Here is a 25444-nt window from a genome sequence, read left to right as displayed (position 1 = left end):
TCTCCTCCTCCTTTATCTCAGCTTCTCAGGGGAGGCGAAGGGAGGGAGTCTTCACTCCCCAAGCAATCTTGCTCTTGGGTGGTTCCTCTTGTCCTGCTCTGTGCCTTTGCTCAAGGAGTTTCTTTATTTCTGGAATATTCTTTCTTCACTCCTTTCTCCTAGGATTGAAATCTTCTGGATCCTTCAATTCTCAGGTAAATGCCACCTTAGCCAAGAGCTCTCAAAGCTCCTGGGAATGCTTGATGGCTCTCAGGGTATGTCATACCTCTGCTGTTTGCAGGCAGAACAGTGCACCGCCAGGAGACCCTGATCTGCTAATTATTAGCCCCGTGACAATAAATAAGCCACTTAAATTTTCAAGCAGGTGAGAAAGTTTTATTATCTAGAAAATGAGTCTAATATTTGCCTTGCCCACCTCACAGGGTCTCATACCGTCTACAAAGAATGAGGCATTGCTGAATCTTTCATTCTGTGTTCTCTTCTGCAGGTGCCTTGCACCTTCATCTCCCTAGCGACTGCAAATCTTTAGTGGCACGGATGGTGTCCCTTTAGCCTTCGTATCTACCTAAGGTGCTTTATAAATATTTGTAGGAATGAATTGCATTCCAAGCCAGAAACTCCTTTTCCCACATCATATTGAGGTCTCCCCTGTGGTCGCAGTGAGCACATTTCTGAGAGAAGGTATTTCCCCTCTGTCCCTTGTTTTCCCATCCCAGGCAAAATAGGATAGTCTCACTAATGATTCCTCGACAGTATTTCGTGCCCACATCAGCACTGTGCTATTGTGCATTTGTTGGGATGGAGGTAAGGCCCCCCCGTCCATGGTTAGTGAAGTGGAACAAAGCTATCATGACTATGGAGGCCATGTTATAGAGTATCAGGAAAGTCATGAAGAAAAGTCGGGGCTTCAGGCATCACAAAAGGAGAGACTGAAGTCTTCTGAGGAAGAGTTTAACGTGATGAAAATAGTAGCCATGCAAAGCTGGTGTGGTACTGGGGATCTGGACTGATGAGATGAGAGACAAGAGAGGCATTGCTACTTGGGTGGTAAAGGAATAATGAAGTGAAGGCTTGGCCCAGGTTGACAGTGGAGGGGATGTAAATACATGGACAGAAAACCTTTATGGGAGGGAATAAAGTCATGGAAGCTGATGGAGTTGGGGAGGAGGAAGCAAGTGTAACAGTCACAGATGGGCTTCATAGTTTGTTTCTGGATGACCAGGAAAATGGTGATGCTGGTGGAAATCGTAGTTAAGGGCTGCTGTAGGAATCATCTTGAGACCAAAATGATGACTTGGGATTTGAGAGATTTTCGGTCTGTTTGGAATTGTACCTTCTTTTTGATCTCCCCTTCCCCAGATGATCAACCTGGAACTTCTAGCTTCCCTCACACCTATTCCCCTCCCCATTCCTTTCCTACCCAGTCAAGCCCTCTGGGCTGATGTTTCTCTAGGAAAATGGTAGTAGGGACAATTCAGATTAGATAAGACCTGGTTGAGGCACAAGTGTGCTGTGTTACATGAGCCCTATGAACAGCCACTGTGGCCTGGGCTTAGTGTCTCTCCTAGAAACGCTGAGCCAACCATGGAGATACGGCAACACGGTTGCCAGCCCTCCCCTCCCCACCCTGCTGCCTCCTGGAGGCAAAGTCACCTCTGTTCTGGGAGCTGCCTCAGGAGCATAACCACCTTATCTCCCACGTCCTACTGTGCAGTGAGTCATCACCCACCACCACCACCACCACCAGGCCCCAGCACCCCACACACCTCCAGGGCAGCTGTCACAACTGGCTGTAGGCATCCAGAGAGCCCTGGCTAGCAAGGCTAGCAACCACAGGCTCTCAGAGCAGGCAAATCTTGGCAGACACCGCCTCCTGGTTGCTCTCAGTGTTCGGTGTGGTCTGAATTCCAGGATCTTTTGTTTGATACCATAGTAATACCAAATAATAGTAATAATAACAACAGCATCTACTTTTTACTGAGCACTGCCTATGTGCCAGGGACTCGAATAAATGCTTTGCTCACATACGTGTTTTCCATTCAGTCTTCAACTCTATGAGGGAGATGAGAGCTATTTTCCCCATTCTACAGATGAGAAGACTGGGATACATGGAAGTACAGTACACTTGCCCCAAATTATAAATCAGCAGAGCCAGTACTGAAGCAAAACCTTCACTGTTGAGGCCCTCAGTCATTAAGTTTCTATTTTTGGAAGGCTCTTCCTCGTCAGAATCTTCTCCTGTCTAAACTCTTTCAACTATTCTTCACGGCTTGACCTTGTTATGACTGCCTTGGGAGCTGTTATTCTCCAGACTCTCAAACATCCATTTCACCTTTTGAAGATCATGTCTTTGTTGTTGTCCATAACCAGCTCGCATCAACAGTGTTAAAAGGATCAAAATTAAGGATGGGACATTTACCTACATATCATAGCATTCTCAAGTATATGCATCAGTGACAATTTACCTCTCAGATCACTTGATTTCAGTGACAACAACAAAGAAACTTCTTCCTAAGGAGGAATAAATTCTGTCCTGAGTGAACCCGAGTAAGCCTTGATGTTACAGGCAATTCTGGGCAGGCTGACCAGAGGAGGACGAAACAGATCACTGGGTCAGAGTTGAGGACATTCTAATTGCTTTCTCAAAGGGAGCCATATTGAGAGTTAGGGATCACCTTTGGGAAAGAAAAATGTATGGTTTTTGAAACAATTTAAGTGAAAAGTCTAAATGAACTGCTTTTAATATTTTAATTTCTATATATACTTTCTCTTTTATAGACACAAGACTAGAATACCTAATGCCTATTGAATTAGGTTATCAAATTAATAAAATATATATATTTAAAAAATAATAGTTGGGTTGGTGTTGAGCATGGCAAAAGCTTGAAGGTAATGTAATGCCCCAGAGACTGAAGTTTGACATGTGTACGTGTCAACAGTGTTTCAAAAGGAAGATACTTGTACTTTATTTTCTAGTATTTTTCCATGCCACCACTCCCCTCTTTATATATGTGTATCAAATCATCACATTGTATACCTTAAACTTACACAATGTTGTATGTCAATTATATCTCAATGAAGCTTGTGGAGGTGCTGGAGAAGATCACCCTTACCAAGGTGGGTAGACATCATCCAATCTACCACATGCCTAGATAGAACAAAAAGATAGGGGAAGGAAAATTTGCTGCCTTTGCTTGAGCTGTGACATCCATTTTCTCTTGCCCTTGGACATTGGTGCTCCTTGTTCTCAGGCCTTTGCACCAAAAGCACAATCATTAAAAGAAGAATTAACAAATTGGATTTCATCAAAATTAAAAATTTCGCTGTGCAACAAACAATGTTAAGAGAATGAAAAGACAGACTACAGACTGGGAAAAAAAGTATTTGCAAACTACATATCCAACAAAGGACTAGTATCTAAAACATATATTTTTAAAAACCTCTCAAAACTCCATATTAAAAAGACAAACAATCCAATTAGAATATGGGTGGTAGACATTTAGAGGTATTTCCAAAATGGATATAAAGACAGCAAATAAGCACACTGAAAAATGTCCAACATCATTAGCCATTAGAGAAATGCAAATTAAAACCTTAATGAGATATCACTGCTATGTATCAGAATGCATAAAATAAACATTGGCAACCAAGTGCTAGGGAGTACACAGAAAAACTAGATCACTCATACATTGTTTGTGGGAATGTAGAATGGTACAACCATTCTGGAAAATTATTTGGCAGTTTCTTAGAAACTAAATAAGTTACTACTGTGTTATCCGTCAACTATATTCCTGAGCATGTATCCCAAAGAAATAAAGAGTTATGCTCACATAAAACCATACACAAACATACGTAGCAGCTTTTTTGATAATAAACAAACTGCAAACAACCAGATATCCTTCAGTGGGTGGATAGTTAAACCATGATAACCCATATACCATGGAATATTACTCAGCAATAAAAAGGAACAAAGTAACAATACTTGGGACAACCTGGATGAATCATATGCTGGGTGAAAAAAAGCCAATCCCAAAAGATTACATACTTAATGATTCCATTTATATAACAAAGTTTACATGCCAAAATTATAGAAATGGAGAACAAATAAGTGGTTGCCAGGAGATAAGGAGGGGTAGAAATAGGATGGAAGTTGGCATGGCTATAAAAGGGAAACATGAAGGATTCTTGTGGTGGAAATGTTCTGGGTATTAATTGTATCAATGTCATATTAATGTTAATATCCTGGTAGTGGTGTGCCTGGCTGGCTTAGTTGGAAAAGTGTGACTTTTGATCTTGGGGTCATGAGTTTGAGCTCCATGTTGGGCGTAGAGATCACTTAAATAAATACTTATTACCAAAAACATCCTGATTGTGAAACTGTACTACAGTTTTGCAAGGTGTTACTATTGGGGCAAACTGAGTAAAGGGTACATGGGTCTCTCATATTATTCCTTACAACTGCCTGTGAATCTCCAAGTATCTCAAAAAAAAAAAAAAAAGAAAGTTAAAAAATGATTGTGGATAGACTAGTGATGGGTAGTAAGGAGGGCACGTATTGCATGGTGCACTGGGTGTTATACTCAACTAATGAATCATCGAACTTTACATCAGAAACCAGGGATGTACTGTATGGTGACTAACATAATATAATAAAAAGAATTAAAATAAAAAAAATGATTGTCAAGTTACATAATAGGTTCTATAATTGTCCCATAGAATGAACTGGATAATGTATTAGTCTAATTCTTTATTGCAAGCAACAGAATCTATTCTGGATAATTTACTCGGTAATGAAATCTATTCAATGATATTTGGAATTTCACAAATTCCAATGGGATGGGCAGAGAGACAGAATCAAAGGCTATGCAGCAAAAAACCCAGAACCACGCCATGCTCTGGCCAACATACCTCTCCTGCAGCTACTGCTGTGCAGACCCTGTGACTCCCATTGGCGATGCTGGCGAACAGACAACAGAAGCTCTGGCACTACATTTGCCCCAGGTTGATCCACACTGTTTCTCCTATTTTTCACTTTGCAACTGATGTCTGGTACAGGTGTCTCTAATTGGTAAAACCTAGATCACAGCCTGTGCCTAAGTACAGGAGAGTCTGGCAAAGCACTGCCTGGCTTCTAGCCTGGAGAAGTGGGATTTATAAAATTCCCCAACTCTAGAAAGGTGTTGAAAATATCTTTGTCAGCCACAAACATAATGAATATCCACCTGAGTCGAAATCAAGAGTCAGATGCTTAACGGACTGAGCCACCCAGCACCCTAGGTTCAGTTAGTTAAGCTTCTGACTCTTGGTGTCCACTGGGATCATGATCTCAGGGTCATGAGAAGGAGCCCTGCCTGGGCTTTGTGCTTAGCACGAGCCTGCTTAGGATTCTCTCTCTCCCTATACCTCCGCCCCTCCTCCCACTCGCACACACGCACTCTTGCTCTCTCTCTAAAGTAAATAGATAAAATCTTAAAAAAAAAAGAAGAAGAAACATTTCAAATTCTGATGAATAGGGTAGGTAGACAAAAGAAGTATGCCTCTTTGATAACTTACCCATTTTCCCCCCTCAGTTCTTATGATTTTCTATTTCTTGATCCAATGTGGATATATTGTATTTTTATTAAAAAGTCATAAATTTCACTTATCTTTTTGATTGTATTAACTGTGCCTAACATTTTAAAATTAGTTCTAACATTTTTTTCCATTTCTATACATTCTTTTTGTTTCTAATTTTATTTTATTTTGCATTCCGTTTTCTTTTTTATTACAAAAAACATGTTCCTTTATAGAAAATTTGAAAATCAAAACAAAAAACAAACAAAAATCATTTGAAATCCAGGACCTAGTAATAACTCCAATGAACTCCCCAATAGCCATTTCCACTCATACCCCATTGGAAATACAGTTTAGGTGGATTGACTCCACCACCATACTTGGGGCAGGCCCCATTTGACCTAAGGTGATCAGAGTCATTTCACACCCCCACTCCCCACTGCCTCACCAATGCAGTTAGCTCAGTTATAATCAATCAGTGCCTGGCATCCTCCTGGCCATAGTGATTGGTTCAAGAGTGGACACATCACCTGGGTTGGTCTGGTTTAAAAAAGTCCAAGAATTCTATTTGTTAGGAGAAGAGAAGACTCCACCTCCATCCCAATCCAGGTTTGACTAGTATAAAGGAGAAAGATTTAGCCCCAGAGCTGCTGGAAGCCTGTGTGGAAGTAGAGCTTATATTCAGGAGATGGAGTTAACAATGGAGAGAGAGAAACTACGTTCTCATCCCATCACTTGGTTCCTAAAATCAGATTCTCCTAAGTCTAGTCCCCAGTTGTTTTCTCTTCCTAATTGAACAAGATGAGATTTCCACATTTAAGAAAATGTGTATTTTCCCTCTATCCCTGCTCTAGATCTACTTGTGTAGGTAAGGGGTCTCCAGGACAATTCTCTTTTGAGGACTGGAATTTCCCAAGCAAATCCTATTTTGAAATGATTTTTTTAACGGTGCTTTCCAGATTGTCTTGTACATTTTTTAAAACCTGTGGTCCATAAATATAGAACTGGCAGATGTCACTTGATTTTAGTACAGCAGTTTGAGTTTTGGTGCCAATGCTATGTTTGAAATGTAAGGATGTTATTGGATTTGTACTACCTATATTTAAAAGACTAGTGGGTTATTTGATCCTGGAATGCCTAACCACTCTAGAGAAGGGTCAGAATCACACTGTGGCTCTCCAAAAAAAGAGATGATCCAGAGGCTGACTGATTGTGAATGTCTGAAACTACAGGACAAGCACCCCTGTCCAGGCTACTACTCCTGAACTTACTGAAGCTCACTTAAAAGTGCTGTTCCTCCCCTGAATGAACCTGGGGACAGCCAATTCCCTTGAGGGATTGCAGATTGTCAAGAGACTGCCCAACTTTTCTTGCAGCACTTCCATGCTCACTGTACCTGGAGAAGCCATAAGACAACGCCTTAATCTTTCTTTGATTTAAGATTCTCCCCTGAGAGGTGGATGAAAGCGAGCATGCTTTGTTTATATATGAGACTCACTTGAAAAATAAAGAATCCATTCTGGCCCACCCCAGAATTAGAAAGATAGTCCATGTGAAGCTCACTTCAACTCCCATTCTTCTATTTATAGATGGCAGGTAGAACTTCTAGACCTTGTGTATATTTCTAGTAGGCATTAATCAGCACAGCTGTTCTCTACTGAGGTCATAGCTTCTCCATTTTGTGTGAAAACTCTAATTCCTAGCATGTATTAAAACTACTGTACTCATTGTACCTGCCTCTGACCATGCGTGACATATGGGAGTTTCCACAGCCTCAAAGAATACACCACCTTCTCCAGGCCTCCATTCACTTCACCTTCTTGCTTAGATATTTTTGCTGTTTCTGAGTAGATCTAAAAAAAAAAAAAAGTAATAAAAGGGGGAAAAAAACTCTAATTCCTAGCATGTATTAAAACTACTGTACTCATTGTACCTGCCTCTGACCATGCGTGACATATGGGAGTTTCCACAGCCTCAAAGAATACACCACCTTCTCCAGGCCTCCATTCACTTCACCTTCTTGCTTAGATATTTTTGCTGTTTCTGAGTAGATCTAAAAAAAAAAAAAAGTAATAAAAGTGGGACAGTGCAAGGGTATACGAATTGTTCTGGCATCCAGAAAGAGAGATAGACAAAACAAGTATACAAATGAATACTGCAGTTTTAGGTGGTGAGAAAAAATAAAGCAGAAACAAGGGTGGAGAGAGATGGAGGGTAGTGGTAATGTAGCACCATTTTCGATAATGTGATCTGGCATTTGTGCCAAAGGAGTGAAGGAGTCAACCAAGTGATGTGAAGGAAGACTTAGAACTTCCCTTTATGTGTGATGGGAAGTCACTGGACAATTTTTAAAGTGTTAGCCAATTTCATGGGGAGGTGGTGTTGAAAAGCAGAAAGGCTGGTGAGGACGCTATTGGAATCATTGCAAACTCCAGGCTGGAAATAAACATATGAATTAAAGCAATAGCAATGGAGGTGGCAAGAAGCAGCTGAATTCTATTCAAAGACAGTGTCCATAGAACCAGTTGATGGATCCCATGTGAGATGAGATGAGATGAGATGAGATGAGATGAGATGAGATGAGATGAAAGAGAGCAAGCATAATGCCTAGATTTGATACCTGAAGAGCTCTATGAATTCTTATGGCATTTCCTAAGGGAAGGAAAACTGAGGGAGGGAGAGTGAGTGGGTGCCTATAGAGAGTTCTGCTTTAGGTGTTTAAATTGAAGGGTGCTTTTTAGACATTGAAGTAGAAGTGTTGAGTAAGAAATTAAATATAAACATCTAGAGATCAACAGAAAGGTCAAAGATAGACATAACAAATTGGACGTTTGAATTTAAGTAGATCATCTTTAAAGCCAAGGGACCAGAGGAGATCATGTAGGGATGAATCTAAGAGATCAGAACATAGGCCTTTCCAACATTTGATGGCCAGAAAGAGAAGAAGCCAGGAAAAAGATTGATTTGGGGAATGTTAGGCTTGTGTGTATGTGTGTGTGTGTGTGTGTGTGTACTTTGCTCCTTTTTTCATTGATAAATGTTGCAGATATCCAAGACATGTATGGGAGATGTATGGGTATCCATTCAGATCTCCTTATGTACTAGAATTATTCTATATCTATTAAATTATATTTATCAGAGATTTATCAATTTTCTTCTCTTCAAATAACCAGCTCTTAATGTTATGTATGATTTATACCAGTTATTTTCCATGTTATTTATGGAATTTATGCTTTTATATTTTTTCCTATTTTACTTTAGATTAATACTTTGTCTTGTTCTAGAATTTTACAGTATAATAGTTTTTTCACCAATATCTCTTTTTTATTTCTTCTTACTAAAGACCTTTAAATGAGTACATTTTCTTCTAAATGCTGTTTTGGCCACATCTCAACACATTTTGTTATACAGACTTGTGTTTATTATTACTTTAAAATAGATTTTTAGGGGCGCCTGGGTGGCACAGTCGTTAAGCGTCTGCCTTCAGCTCTGGGCGTGATCCCGGCGTTATGGGATCGAGCCCCACATCAGGCTCCTCTGCTATGAGCCTGCTTCTTCCTCTCCTACTCCCCCTGCTTGTGTTCCCTCTCTCGCTGGCTGTCTCTATCTCTGTTAAATAAATTAATAAAATATTTTAAAAAAATAAATAAAATAGATTTTTATTGCATTCTTAATTTTATTCCTAAGCCAATGTTTACTTATAAAAAAGCATTTTTTAAAAAAGATTTTATTTATTTATTTGAGAGAGAGAGGGAGAGACGGAGAGAGCACAAGTAGAGGGGAGGGGCAGAGGAAGAGGGAGGGGGAAAAACAGACTCCCTGCGGAGTAGGGAGCCCAATGTGGGGCTTGATCCCAGGATCCCAGGATCATGACCTGAGCCAAAGGCATACTCTTAATTGACCAATCCACTAGGTGCCCCTTAAAAAGTATTTTTAATATCCCAAGAAATTAAGCAATTTATTAATATTTTTATTATTTCTTCTTTAAATGTGTTATGATTAGAGAATGTGTTGGGAGAATTCTTTCTATTAGGCTGATTGTTGGTATTTTTAAAATACCTTTATAGCCTATTTATGATTTTTTTTTTTTTGGTGACAGCTATACACTGGTATGTTTTTTATTTCTTTCATTAAATTTCCTAACAATTTGTTAAAATTGCCTTAATAAAGCCCAAGGCAGCCCCAGACTAACCAACTAACACCGCGCAGACCAAATACTGTCCACAACGGGCAGAGAAAGCCGCTGCAGATGACTGGACTGAAGTTAAAAGTGTCTCAGCCACAATAGCAGGGCACATACAACACCTGGAGACACCTCTCAAAAGCACTGGGTTCCAGGGAACAGAGGACACTGCACTGCAGGGCACCACAGGACCTCTTCTTCATAAGGCCACTACATTCAAAAGCAGGAGTTGTAATTGATTTTCCTAACACAGAGGAACAGACATTGAGAGTTAGAAAAAAATGAGGAGATAGAAGAATATACCCCAAATGAAAGAACAGGGCAAAATCACAGCAAGAGACCTAAATGAAATGGAGGTAAGTAATATGCCTGATAGAGAATTTAAAGAAATGATCAGAATGATACTCACTAGACTTGAGAAGAGAGTGGAGGACATCAGTAAGACCCTCAACATAGAGGGGAAAAAATCAGCGATGAAGAACAAAATAAGTGAAATTAAGTATACTCTACATAAAGCACAATAACATTCACGTTATAGGGATCTCAGAAGGAGAAGAAAGAGAACAGGGTCGGAAAATTTATTTGAAGAAGTGATAGCTGAAAACTTCCCAAATCTGGGGGAAGGAAACAAGAAATTCAGATCCAGGAGGCACAGAAAGCCTCCAACAAAATCAATCCAAGGAGGTCCACACCAAGACACATAGTAATTAAAATGGCAAAAAGTAATGATAAAGAGAGGATTTTAAAGCAGCAAGAGAAAAGAAAACAGTTACATACAAGGGAAACCCTGTGAGTCTATCAGCTGATTTTTCAGCAGAAACTTTGTAGGCCCAAAGAGAATGGCATGATATATTCAAAGTATTAAAAGGAAAAAAAATCTATACCCAAGAATACTCTACCCAGCAAGACTATCATTCAGAATAGAAGCAGAGATAAAGAATTTCCCAGACAAACAAAAATTAAATGAATTCATGACCACTAAACCAGCCCTACCAAGAAATGCTTAAGAGAACTCTTTGAGTGGAAAGGAAAGATGAAAAGTAAAAGTAAGGAAAGTAAGTAGGAAACCCAGAAGCAGTAAAAATAATTATATCTGTAAAAATCAGTCAGGGGACTCACAAAATAAAAGGATGAAAAGTATAACATTATATACCTAAAACACTGGAGGGAGAAGAGTAAAGAATGAGTTCAAACTTTAGTGACCATCAAATTAATATAGACTGTTATATGCAGAAGGTGTTATATACAAACCTAATGGTAACCACAAATCAAAAACCTGTAAATGCAAAAAATAAAGAGAAAGGGGGGCGCCTGGGTGGCACAGTGGTTAAGCGTCTGCCTTCGGCTCAGGGCGTGATCCTGGCGTTCTGGGATCGAGTCCCACATCAGGCTCCTCCGCTATGAGCCTGCTTCTTCCTCTCCCACTCCCCCTGCTTGTGTTCCCTCTCTCGCTGGCTGTCTCTATCTCTGTCAAATAAATAAAAATAAAATCTTTAAAAAAAATAAAAATAAAAATAAAGAGAAAGGAATCCAAGTATATCATGAAAGAAAGCCAACTAATCTTGAAAGAAAAGAGTAAGGGAAGAAAGGAACAGAGATGAACAACAAAAACAACCAAAAAACAAGTAACAAAATGGCAATAAGTACATACCCATCAGTAATTACTTTGAACGTAAATGGACTATATGCTCCAATCAAAAGATATAGGGTGACAGAAGGGATAAAATAACAAGACCCATCTATATGGTACACACAAGAGACTCATTTCAGACCTAAAGACAAATGCACATTGAAAGGAAAGGATTGGGGGGCGCCTGGGTGGCTCAGTTGTTAAGTGTCTGCCCTCAGCTCAGGGCATGATTCCAGAGTCCTGGGATTGAGCCCCGCATCAGGCTCCTCTGCTGGGAGCCCATTTCTTCCTCTCCCACTCCCCCTGCTTGTGTTCCCTTTCTCTCTGGCTGTCTCTCTCTTTGTCAAATAAATAAATAAAATCTTAAAAAAAAAGAAAAGAAAAGAAAGGATTGGAGAATCATTTATCATGCAAATGGAAGTGAAAAGAAAGCTGGGCTAGCAATATGTTTATCAGACAAAATAGACCTTGAAACAAAGACTGTAAGGAGAGATAGAGAAGGACACTGTATAATCATAAATAGAACAATCCAACAAGAAGATATAACAATTGTAAATATTTATGTTCCTAACATGGGAGCATCCAAATACATAAAGCAACTAGTAACAAACATAAAGGAAGTAATCAATAGTAATACAATAATAGAAGGGGACTTTAATACCCCACTTACATCAATGGATAGATCATCCAATCAGAAACAGTGGCTTTGAATGACATATTGGACCAGATGGATCTAACAGTTATGTTCAGAACATTTTATTTTCAGAACATATTATTTTCAGGTGCACATGGAACATTCTTCAGAATAGATCACATGTTAGACCACAAAACAAGTCTCAACAAATTTAAAAAGACTAAGATATACCATGCATCTTTTCCAACCATGATGCTATGAAACTAGAAATCAACCACAAGAAAAACAAGTCTGGAAAGACCACAAATACATGGAGGTTAAATAACATGCTATTAAACAATGAATGGGTTAACCAAGAAATCAAAGAGGAAATCAAAAAATACAAGGAGACAAATGAAAATAAAAACATAACAGTCCCAAATCTTTGGGATGCAGCAAAAGCTCTTCTAAGAGGGAAGTTTTTAACAATACAGGCCTACCTCAAGAAACAAGAAAAATCTGAAATAAACAATTTAAGCTTACACCTAAAGGAGGTAGGAAAAGAAGAACAAAGCCCCAAACGAATAGAAGTAAGGAAATAATAAAGATTAGAGCAGAAATAAATGAAATAGAAACTAAGAACAAACAAACAAAAACAAAATAACGCAACAGAACAGACCAATGAAATCAGGAGCTTGTTCTTCAAAATGACCAACAAAATTGATAAATCTTTAGCATAACTCATCAAAAGACAGAGAAAGAGAGAGAGAGAAAGGACTCAAATAAACAAAATCAGAAATGAGAGAAGAGAAATGACAACTAACAGAGGGATTGTAAGATTATGAAAAACTGTATGCCAACAAACTGGACAACCTAGAAGAAATGGGGCAATTCTTAGAAGCATATAACTTCCCAAAACTACATCAGGGAGAAACAAAAAATTTGAACAGACCAACTACCAGCATTGAAATTGAATAAGTAATCAAAATCTCCCAACAAACCAAAGTCCAGAACCAGATGGTTTCACAGGGGAATTCTACCAAACATTTAAAGAAGAGTTAACACCTATTCCTCCCAAACTATTACAAAAAGTAGAAGAGGAAGTGGGCGCCTGGGTGGCACAGCGGTTAAGCGTCTGCCTTCGGCTCAGGGCGTGATCCCGGCATTATGGGATCGAGCCCCACATCAGGCTCCTCCGCTGTGAGCCTGCTTCTTCCTCTCCCACTCCCCCTGACTGTGTTTCCTCTCTCTCTCTGGCTGTCTCTATCTCTGTTGAATAAATAAATAAAATCTTTAAAAAAAAAAAAAAAGTAGAGGAGGAAGGAAAACTTCCAAATTCATTTCATGAGGTCAGCATTACCCTGATACCAAAATCACATAAAGACACTACCAAAACCAGAGAACTACAGGCTGATATCTCTGATGCAAAATCCTCAAAAAAATATTAGCAAACTGAATCCAACAATACATTAAAAAAATTATGCACCACAATTAAGTGGGATTTATTTCCAGGATTGAAGAGTGGTTCAATATTTGCAAATCAATCAATATGATATATCACAACAATAAGAGAAAGGATAAAAACCATATGATCATTTTAATAGATGCAGAAAAAGCATTTGACAAAGTACAACATCCATTCATGATAAAAACCTTCAATAAAGTAGGTTTAGAGGGAACATACCTCAACATAATAATGGCCATGTATGAAAACCCAAAGCTAACATCACACTCAATGGTAAAAAACTAAGAGCTTTTCGCCTGTGATAAGGAAAAAGACAAGGATGTCCACTCCCACCACTTTTAATCAGCATAGTACTGCAAATTCTAGCCACAATAATCAGAGAAGAAAAGGGAATAAAAGGCATCCAGATTGGTAAATAGAAGGAAGTAAAACTTTCACTATTTGCAGATAATATGATATTATATATAGAAAACCCTAAAGACTCTACCAAAAAACTACTAGAACCAATAAATAAATTCAGTAAGATTGCAGGATACAAAACCAATGTACAGAAAATCATAGCATTTCTATGCACTAATAATGAAGCAGTAGAAAGAGATATTAAGAAAAAAATCTCATTTACAATTGCAAAAGGATAAAATACCTGGAAATAACTTAACCAAGGAGGTGAAAGACCTATGCTCTCAAAACTATAAAACCTTGAAAGAAATTGAAGACAACATAAATAAATGGAAGGATATTCCATGCTCATGAATTGGGAAAACAAATATTGTTAAAATGCCCATACTACCCAAAGCAATCTACAGATTTAATGCAATTGCTATCAAAATACCAACAGCATTTTTCACAGAACTAGACCAAACAATTCTAAAATTTGTATGGAAGCACAAAAGACCCCGAATAGCCAAAGGAATCTTGAAAAAGAAAAATAAAGCTAGAGGTATCACAATTCCAGATTTCAAATTATACTATAAAACTGTAGTAATCAAAAATAGACACATAGATCAATGGAACAGAATAAAAAGTGCAGACATAAACCCGTGATTGTATGGTCAATGAATCTTCAACAAAGGAAGCAAGAAAATGCAATGGGAAAAAGACAGTCTCTTCAAAAATGGTGTTGGAAAACTGGACAGCTACATGCAAAACGACTTTGAACCACTTTCTTACACATCCACAAAAAAAAAAAACCCTCAAAATGGAGTAATACCTAAATGTGAGACCTGAAACCATAATAATCCTCGAAGACAGAACAGGCAGTAATTTCTCTGACAAAGGCCATAACAACATTTTTACAACAAGGAACTTTTACAACTCAACACCAAAAAAACAAATAATCTAATTAAAAATGGGCAGAAGATATGAAGAGATATACAGATGGCCAAGGGACGCATGAACATCAACATCACTCATTATCAGGGAAATGTAAATCAAAACTACAATGAGATATCATCTCACACTTGTCAGAATGGCTATAATCAAAAACACAAGAAAGAACAAGTGTTGGCGAGAATGTGAAGAAAAAGGAACCCTTGTGCACTGTTGGTGGGTATGCAAACTGGTGCAACCAGTGTGGAAAACAGTATGGAGGTTCCTCAAAAAGTTAAAATTAGAACTACCATATGATCCAGTAACTGCACTACTGGGCATTTACCCAAAAATATGAAAACACTAATTCGAAAGGATATATGCATCCCTATGTTCACTGCAGCATTATTTACAACAGCAAAACTATGGTAGCAGCCCAAGTGTCCATCAATAGATGACTGGATTAAAAAAAGATGTGGTATATATACACAATGGAATGTTATTTAGCCATTAAAAAGAATGAAATCTTGCCTATTGCAACAACATGGATTGATCTAGGCAATGCTAAGCAAATTAAGCCAGTCAGAGAAAGACACATATCATATGATTTCACTCAATATGGTAAAAGAGACAAACCAAAAAAAGGAGACCAACCAAAAAACCAGACTCTTAACTATAGAGAACAAACTGGTGGTTATCAGAAATGGGTGAAGGTGATTAACCGTACGCTTATCTTGATGAGCACCGGGTAATATACAGAAATGTTGAATCACTATATTGTATACCTGAAACTAATTTAACACTGTATGTTAACTATACTGGAAATAAAATTTAAAAAATAGCCTGAATAATTGGATTATTTTCATTAATTCATTTTATCATGGTAATGTTGTCAGTCCCTTCCTTTCCCACCCCTAAGAATCACCACTATGTTTGAGGTAATCCTGACCAAGCAGAATTACATTAAGGGCCTTAGTACTACACTTATGAGTTGGTGATGAGTGCTATTGCCCCTAAAAGATTATTTGTGGTGGTCGGAAGGAGGCAGGGGGCTCTTAGGTCATTGTTTTCCTACCATGAGATCTACATTGACTGAGGCCATAGAACTGCTTCGTCCATTTCTGGTCGCAAACTCCTTCAGGACTGCATCTCAACTCCACCTGGACCATCACTGTTGACTGGGAAGCTTGATCCTGCTCCCAGAACTCTCAGCACTGGATAAAGATGAGTCAACCACAATTATGCACCCCCAGTTACTTTCTGGTGCTAAAGCTTCCTGCATTTTAGGCCCTATCTGGAATCTTCTCAAAGTGCTGAATTCTGCCAAAAAGAAATCCACAGTTTCTCCTGGGATCTACCCACCTTGGGAAGTTACAATATTGTTAAGTCTAATTCTGACTTCCTTCTGCCACATCTGAAATGTTAAAGTCCTAGCATGCCTGCCACCTGAATCGGCTGAGGTACCTCATATTCTGATAATGTGCAACTCTCACCACAGATGCATTGTCACTTTCTCCAGGTGGTCTGGGTTATTGGAGAAGCAGATGCCAAGACCAGATTAACTATGCAAGGGTTTCTTAAAGAAATGCTAGGGAGAGAATATGGGGAGAGAGCCAGAGAAGGCTGGGAGAGTCATCAGGTACAATGCAAGACCAACCTGGAGTGGAGGAATAAGGGAGAGAAGGTGGGTGGAAGCATTTTAGACTGTCACATAGTCTAAAGATGCTTGGAAAATCATTGAGGAGTCTCCAAGCTGAAGTTTCAGTCAGAGGAATCCCTTGTCTCCAAAAATGTGTGTGCCCATGGGAGCAGCCCGTGGGTGCCAGAGCCTCCCACAGTGATAGATTCCACAGCCCAGCAGCTGGAGCTCTCCTCACTGTACTGGAAGGTCTGCAAGGAGAGTTCTGATGACTGCCACACTCTCCTTCATTACAAAGTTTTCATTAATATGTTTTAGTGCTACATTGTTTGATTGAATGTAAAATTGTTAAAGTGTTCTTTTTCATTGTGCCTTTTCATTATCTTATGTAGTGACTATTATGATTAATAACTTATGCATTGTCTTCTATTATATTGAATATCATTTATACTTCCCCTATAATTTAGTAGTATCTTAGCTCTTCTTCTATTTTTAAACTGTAAGCTGGTTTTGCTTTCAAATATAGAATGAGACCTTTTTTTTTTTTGAGAGGTGAATTTTATCTTCTGAGAATGTCTGGAATCTACTCTACTGAATTTTCTTCCTCCTATACTTGTTACTCCGTTTTGCTTTAACAATTATGCCTTTTTATACATAGACTGAATTTACATGTACTATTTTTCTAAAATGGTTAGATAGCTTTATTTAACTCAATTCTATAAGGCTAACTAACATTTTAATCTGTATTTATATTAAACATCCAAAATAGAAACTTTGGACTCCTTTCTCTAACACAAAGTTTTACGCTAAGTTCTCATGTCTGAATGTGTGTTTTTTTCATTCTCTTCCTTGATTTCATATATGGTTTTGAGTCCAGCATTGTATTGATCATGATATCTGCCTCATAGCTGTCAGAGTTTTAGTTAAATCTTTTCACCATGATTTTCCCGTACAGTAAGCTGCTAAAAATAACTTAAATGATTAACTTAGAGATGAGATATGTGGTCAAAAAAAAATCTCTGTCCAGCCTTTGAACCTGTAAAATATCATTCTACCTTTTTTCCCCACGATTGATCACTCAACCAGAAAAAAAAAAAAAAAGGTCTTTGGGGGAATAGATATTCTTTAAGAACTTACAAATACTTACCTATTACAGGATTTTATGATTTAGATTTTAAAAGTTGTAGCCATCCTACTCTGTAATCTTTTGAATATTATCGGTTCTTTTTTAGATTCATGTATTATCGTTACACTGCCATTGAAATGAAAAGTGAAAGCAAATAAATCATCCATCCTTTTTTTTTCTGTTATTAGCCAGTATGTTTTTGATTGTGAAGAACAGAAACCCAACTTGAACTAACTTGGTCAGAAAAGGAGACTTGTTCCTCCATTTAACTGCAAGAAAGGAAGCAGGGCAGGAGTATAACTGTGATCATTTTCTCTCCATCTCTCATCACAGCTTCTTTCTAATATTGAAAGATCTTCTGCCAACTGTCCTCCTCCATATAGGTGGTGACAGCTCCAGGGATCTATGTTCCTTAATTCCCACCGCTGAAGAAGGCATGACTCTCTTTCTCCTCGCGTCCAGTGTGAAAAATGCCAAGAAAGGACTGTGATTGGTCTTGCCTGGGTCAGGGAGATACCTACATCATCAGTTATAATTGGGGTGAGTTGGTGGTCATTAAGTGATTGGCTCTGTTTGGGGTAGGTGCTTGCCTTTAGGACCATCATTTGTGGTCAGGAGCATAGAACTGAAAAGAAAATCTCACATTCTTTAAGCCAAATGTTTGCAAAAGGGAAAGAAGCATTTCCCAAGAGAAGGGGGTGCTGCCCCAGAGAAGGGAGAGAGGAGTTTTAGGCAAACAAAGCAATCCCTATTCATTACAGTAACTTTTGCTGATTTGAAACCACCCATTCAAGAATTCTCTTTAAACCCAAAGTAGATTATTATACTCCATTCTCAAGTTCAACAACTTTTATTACTTCATTTTAGTCCAATTACAGTTTGACTACATCGGGTTTCATTTCATAGTCTATCCCATTAACTGGGATTTTCAGGGTTAACAATATTTTTCTTTTTAAACATTAAAAAAAATAACTCTCGAACCATCAAATAAGATAGCTAATGTAAAGTAAAATGTGATTTTCTGGACTTTGCCCATTCTCCCAAATCCATGGTCAACTGATATAACAGTTTGTGTATGTCTTTCTAACCCTTTTCCCATCCATATCTTAACACACACGGTGCATGCATTCCCCCGACGACACACAGAAATTCTCTTAAGCAAAATAGATAATGATGTTTTGCAACTTGCTTTTTAAATTTATTTTAAAGTACTCAATTTTATACATCACTATATATAGCATTCCCTCGTTCTTAATGGCAACATAATATTCCATTGTGTGGATATACATAATTTGTTTAATCAGTCGCTTTTCAGTGGACATCAGAGTTTTTGTAGCTTTGTTATTTCGAAGTAAAGGATATGTACGTTTCCTGCAGTAGTATACATATTCTTGTGTAGATATCACTGTACCCTTCTGTGAGTATAACTAGAAAAATGATTCCTAGAAATGGATAGCTGGGTCAAAGAGTATGCCAACAATATTCTTAATTACTCTATTATGGTTAATCATTAAGTTACTGTCTATTTCATTCTAACCTGTCCTAGATTAATAACTGCTACAATTCCTGTCATTTCTTTGCTAATAGATATTTCCCTTCTTTACATTTTGATCGTGATTTTTGAAGTCATTTCATTACAGAGATATTAGAAATCTCTTTTCTGGGCTTTTATGAAATTATTTTATTATGCTAGAATATTTTTCTTGCCTCACTTTTTCATATCTACTGTCAGTTTTAGATATTGATGTTTTCATTCATTGAAGCTTTGTGTGGTGATATTTAACGTGTTCATGAGAAAAAGGAATCTGTGACCAGTTATTTTGCCATTTTTGATGATGTCTCCAATTAAGCATTTTTAAAAATATATCCCAAAACACCACCTATCTGAAATATATCATTGTATTTTCTAGGGAGCCTAAATTTTAAATTCTTTACCATCAAAAGTTATTCTATTTCATTTAAACATTAGGGATAAAAACCAGTCTCAACAGATCCTGCTGAGCACACCTGGATGTGATTCTGGTCCCTCAACACCACTGTTGGGACATCACCGTCATCAGGATATAATCTCTGAGAAGGTTTGTGCCCCCACTAATGAATCTGTATCTTGCTGTCTTCGGTCCTTGGATTGGCTCCGTGTGCTTCTTTTCCCTAACACACTTCTCCAATTGTGAACTAGCATTGCTCAGTGCTTTCAGTAGGCCTCCTGTATCTACTTTGTATGAGTAAACCACTTTATCAAGCTTAATATAATTGCCTTCAATAAATAAATAAATAGATTAAAGGAAGTCTGATGGACTTCCGCTGAGTAAAATGCCTAGGCTTTATTTGTACGTGGACTTTGGGACATCTATTTTGCCTGCTTGATGGCTTATTTTGCTATTTCCTGATCCTAGCCAGATTCTGGAAAGGTAAAGTAATTCTATAGTTGAATTTTGGATGAACAAGACCTTACAGTATATATTAATTGGCACACACAGAGAATTAGGATTATAGAGTATCCTAAACACAGAATTTTTTTAAAGTGCCAGAATATCAAAGAAAGATAAAACCCTACTCAAATATTAAAGCATGAAAACATAATACACGTACATGGCTTAAAATTTTAAAAATACTTCAAAACATTTTTCTTCCCATCTGTTCCCCAGCCACCTGACTCCCCCCTCCCCAACAGGCAACCAATGTTATCAATGTTCTAGTGTAGTTTATAGAGGTATTTTAAGCATATATACGCAAATTCTCACAAACGCATTTTTTCTTCTTTGTACAAACGGCAGTATATTAAACACATGTCCTACACCTGGCAAAATATCTTGCCCATCATTATATATCCATACATAAGGGACCACTCTTTTTGCTTTGCCTTTTTCAGTGGCTCCAGATTATTCTGCCATATGGATGTGCCATTGTTTATTTTGCTGTTTCCCCACTGATCAATATTTAAGTTGTTTTCAATCTGTTGCTTTTATAACCAATGATGCATTTTAATAACCAAATACATACATCATATCCCTGTGCCAGAATATGTGAATGACAATTCCTAGAGGAGGAAAAGTACTTGTAACTTTGATAGATATTATGAAACTGCCCTTTATGCAGGTTATTTCATTTTATACTACCTGTTTTCCCATGCTGTGTTATAAAACTTTTTGATATTTGTCAATTTAATAAGTGGGAATGGTATTTCAATGTCATTTTAAATCACACTGATCTCCTTATGAGTGAAGATGATGATATTCTCATATGTTCTTATCTTTTGTCCATCTTTTCTTTTTTATTGATTTGTAGGAGCTCTGTATACACTAGGCAAATCAATCTTTCATCCCAGATTCATTTCTCAGTTTGTCCTTTGTCTATTTACTTTGTTTTGGGTGATATTAACTACACTGGTTTTTAAAAAGTTCTTCATAAAGTCAGACTTGTCAGTCTTTTCTTTTTTGACTTCTACGTTTATGTCATACTTAGAAAGATCTTATCCGTTCCTAGATACATTCTTTTATTTCCTATTTAAATGTATGGTTCAATTTTTACAATTAAACATTTGACCCACTTAAAATTTATCTTGGTGTGGTACAGACAGGAATGGATTCAACTTAATTTTTTCCCTAGGTGGTCACCTAGTTGTCTCCCCACATGTTGAATAATCCATTTTTTCCAAATGACAATACTTTTGAGTGTTCTACTATAGCTATACAATCTGTTTCACAGGGTTACTTCCTCCTTACTTTTCTCCTTCAGAATGTTTTTGGCTGTATTTTCTTGCTTATGTTCCATATACAAACTTTAATCAGCTTGTCTAGCTTAAAAAAAAAAAGACTGATTTTTTGAATTGGAATTGTATAATTTTTATGGATAAACTTAGGAAAGCATTGAATCCTTGTGTTGTTGATTCCACCTTTCCATTTGTTCACATTTCTTTTGTGTTTCTCAGGAGCATTTTGAAGTTTTCTTCATGTAAATCTTGAACTTCTTAGCTTTATTCCAAGTAATGTGTTATATTTCTTTGTTGTTGTTGCTTTTATAAATGGGGTCCTTTCCCTCCATTACTTCTTTTAATTGGATCTTTTTGTATGTGTGAAGATTTTGATTTCTGAGTGTAAGTTTCATTACCCAGCCACATTACTGAGTTACCTTACTGTTTTTTTAGTTTATTTTCTTGAATTTTCCAGATATACAATCAAATTATTTGAAATTAGGTTAATTTTGTCTTCTCCTCCTTTCTAATATCTTATACCTGCATGTTTTCTCTTGTCTAATTTCATTGGCTAACATGCCAGAAGTTTTAATTCATTTTCTTAGACTTAGAGAAGTATATACATTTAAATTGAAGATCTGTCATTTCATGAAACATGTAACCTGCAATCCATCCCTTCACCAGGACCACAGAGAAGGCTGAACTCTAGGAAGAGGGTCTGAGCAAAAGGAAAATCTGGACAAAGGAAGCCCTGTATAAACTCTGAGCCAATAGACAAAAATCCTTTCCCAACCAACCACCTTGCCTCTAGGGAGGGCAAAGACTGATACTAATGTCTTTGCTGACCTCTTCTGGCTAATATGAAATCAGTCAGAAAATGGCAGATTTTATTATTTTTCCTAGACTGTTTGTCTGAAAAGATTTTTCAATATCCCAAAAGTTATTTCTAAATTTCATACTTTTCTTTAATCTCCCTGCCTCTTTCTTTTCTTCCCTCTCTTTTATAAAATTTCCAAATCCTTAGACCCCTTTTCCTCCTTCAGATTATTGGCTGTTTCCACATTCCTGTATCCACAAGTATTATCCCTGACTGACTATTTCTGAACACGCAGAGCAGGAATTAGAGGGGGAGTCACTAAGTGATGTGAAATGCACATGTTCTTTCAGGATCTCTAAAGAATCCACAAATGTACCCAATGAGAACCCCTGCCCCACAAAGGGCATCATCAGGTAAGGTAAAGGATGAACAGCTCCAGGCAAGTAGAAGGACTGCAGTCCCTTTCCCCTAACTTCCTCTTCCTTGTCCTGACACCTCTAGAAGACTCAGAGCAGGGATGGAGAATTGGAGTAGACCAGCAAGGAGGAATGAGAGAGCAAACCGTTCCCGCTCTCCACCTGCAGGTCTCTGAGGTTCAGGTCAGGAGAAGAAAACCTTTAAATGAGATGAAACACTGAAGTTCTAATATAGACTAGGATGCATGGTTTAGCACCTAATAATAGGTCTTCATGAACAATATGAAGCTGTTTTTGTAAGAAAAGTGACTGGAAAATTGTAGGATCTGCCCTAAATGTCACAAAGAAGAAGGGAAGGGAGATCTCTTGGAGCGGGTTGGAAGCAAAGGTTGAAAGAAAAATAAAGCCATTTCTTATTTCTATCCCATTAAATTTAGCTCATTTAATAAGTTGGCTACATACACTTTCAGATGTCTTTATACAAAAAAGCAGTGATTAAAAGGACCATCTTAACCAAGTTAATCATAGTTGGGCTATTTCAAGGGAGCCCTATATCTTATTCCTAAGTCATGTCATTCTTTACGGATAGTATTGGGGCTTCCTCCAATTTCGTGGACAATCTGTGTGACCCTCATAGATCACTGTAATCTCTAAGACCATGGGGCTCAGACAGGGGAATAGGCAGATGCCCTCCTCTTTTAATCTCAAGAAGCATTCCTTGTGACTTGTTTTTGATACTGCAAAACCAACCATTTTCATTCTGATCTGTCCAAAGCCGTGTATATTCAGGAATATGAAAAGCATACTGTTCTATTTAATTATCATGTATAATTTTAAATATTAGCTAGTTACAATAAATTAATGGTTGCTTGGCAACCAAAGAGCTGAGATTTTGAAAGGAAGTACTCCATTACTATTCAAATCAGAATGGCAAGATTTGTGGAAATATCCTGAGTTCTGTTGAATTCTTTATGATGGAACCAAAACCTGGGACAGACGAAGGGGAAAACAAGGGAACACTCACATTTTATAGCTTAGTTAATTTTAGGAGAGTAGAGAGGAAGTAAATTGCATCTCATCTCCTAGCTTGGGGTAGAACTGCCCAATTTGAGAACAAGTACTAATTAGCTGAAAGTAAAGCTCAGCTGTGACTTGGCTAAAAATGGGATCTCTTGCAAAAATGTACTGTAAAACTGAGTGCGGTGAATCTGATTCACTTTGCATGTGAAAACTGGACTCATTCTGACAAAACAACATGTGAGAAAAGAGTTTTAGAGCATTTTCAAAACTTTAAGGCATTTGGTTGGAGAAATGACCAGCTAGTTTGCCCATAATATATCCAGAAATAAAACCCAGACTGGAATTTCTGGCTCAGACTCTTTTGATGAGGGTGTCTCCAGATAACATTAACTTGATTGGCTAAGGGTTAATCTAATAACCAAGAAAAGGATCTGGGAATATGAACAACATTTTTTAACAAAAGAAAGAGATGGGAAACGGACTCTGGATAATTTGGAAGCTTTTCAATATTAGCTAGTTGGGAATCCATACAAGCTCTGGAGGAACATTTAAGCAATCATTTTGAAGCTTACATTAGTAGTCACTCAAAACTATTCAAATGACTGGATAGTGAATCAACACATTTTATTTTGAAAATCCTCTGTACTTAACTTTTGACTGAATTGCAAATTCTATTGGAGCAAGCAAGGTAGTTTTGATTATGATGTTTAAATTAATTAACCTCTTGTGACTTTCTGCATTAGCCATACAAATAAAACTTCCTATAATGTTGGAGGCTTAATAAATCAATGTTAACATTTGGTCATCATGCACATGGATAATATGCTCTGTAAAGATGTAGAAGATGCTGGCAAAAAGGCATGGTTTAAGGAGGGGGAACTGGTTGGCTGGGGAGGGAGGGAGGGAGATTGCTTTTCACTTGCTCTTTTTGTTTACATTTGCTTTTCATTTGCTCTTATAATTTTGTACTTTTTGAACTTTATACCATATGGATTTATTAATAATTCAATAAAGAAATACAATTTAAAATAAACATTAAAATTAAATTTTAAATGCATGTAGTTCAAAGAAAAACAATATGATGTAGTGGGAAGAATGGGATCTGGAATTATAGTCCTAAACTTGAATCCATACTGGCCTTTGGGTACTTAGGACAGCATGGGCAAATTAATCAGCATCTCCGCCTCTCCTTTTTCCTTAGCCTTAACCTGGGGCAGAACACTTCATTTACATGGTGGTGGTGAAGATGAGGCAGCAAAGTCCCCAGGACAGATCTGCTCTATGGTATGGACTTCACAGACTGTGGTTACATTATTAATGGCACTCAATCTATTCATAAAAACCATTTAATGTATACCACCCATAATCCCCACAGGGACAATAAACCCAGTTAAATATGTATCTGAGAACTTGGTTTTCTCAGACATAACAATCTGGGTTTTATAGTTCTAACTATGGCCCCAATATTTGTTCCCAGGTCCTCAGGTCTTCTGGAAGGAATCAATATAATATCAAATCCCCTTCACTTGTTCTAATTTCTCCAGGCCATAGTTCAATCCAGTTTTTAACAATTAGCTCAATTCTGTTTTCCTATTCACGGAAATAAACTCTGTTATCATTCTCAAGTAGTGAGTCTCTCTGTGTGTGGATCTTCCTCAATTTTTGAAAATCTAATGTGCTTCAGAAATGTCTACTATTTTCAAGTTTTCTTTTAAAAGCCCCCCAATTTTTCTTTTTTCTTTTCTTTTCTTTTTTCTATCTCTCCTCCCTCCCTCCCTTCCTTCCTATTTCCATTCTTTCTTCCTTCTGTACTCCGGAAAATGAGCATATGCTCTGGTTCTCACTTTTTCTTATGACATCATCCTGGAATACAGAGTTTATTGCAAGACAGCTCCCAGGTATGACCACTGAATTATTCAGAGCCGCCACTAGGTGGAGGTGTAGACACATTTCTGAGAAGGGGCACACCTGTGAAACTTG

At 37.6% G+C, this 25444-nt stretch overlaps 1 long non-coding RNA gene across 5 annotated transcripts; it reads left to right on the top strand.

The window, feature by feature from the left end:
* Positions 1-25: 25 nt before the first annotated feature.
* LOC103668990 lies at positions 26-25085 on the top strand. 5 transcript variants are annotated; one of them, XR_570172.2, is made up of 6 exons: positions 26-194; positions 17901-18057; positions 19487-19595; positions 22379-22441; positions 24666-24748; positions 24942-25085. It is a non-coding gene; the product is annotated as an uncharacterized LOC103668990 (long non-coding RNA). The 5 variants fall into 5 exon arrangements; XR_570171.2 differs by lacking the exon at positions 22379-22441; XR_005838463.1 differs by having other exon boundaries at positions 24666-25085.
* The last annotated feature ends 359 nt before the right edge of the window (positions 25086-25444 follow it).

The sequence above is a fragment of the Ursus maritimus genome, unplaced genomic scaffold (genome assembly GCF_017311325.1).
Source record: "Ursus maritimus isolate PB19 unplaced genomic scaffold, ASM1731132v1 scaffold_3, whole genome shotgun sequence".
Lineage (NCBI taxonomy): Eukaryota > Metazoa > Chordata > Mammalia > Carnivora > Ursidae > Ursus > Ursus maritimus.
Note: the sequence above shows the minus strand (reverse complement) of the source record. Positions and strands in the feature narration are given on the sequence as shown.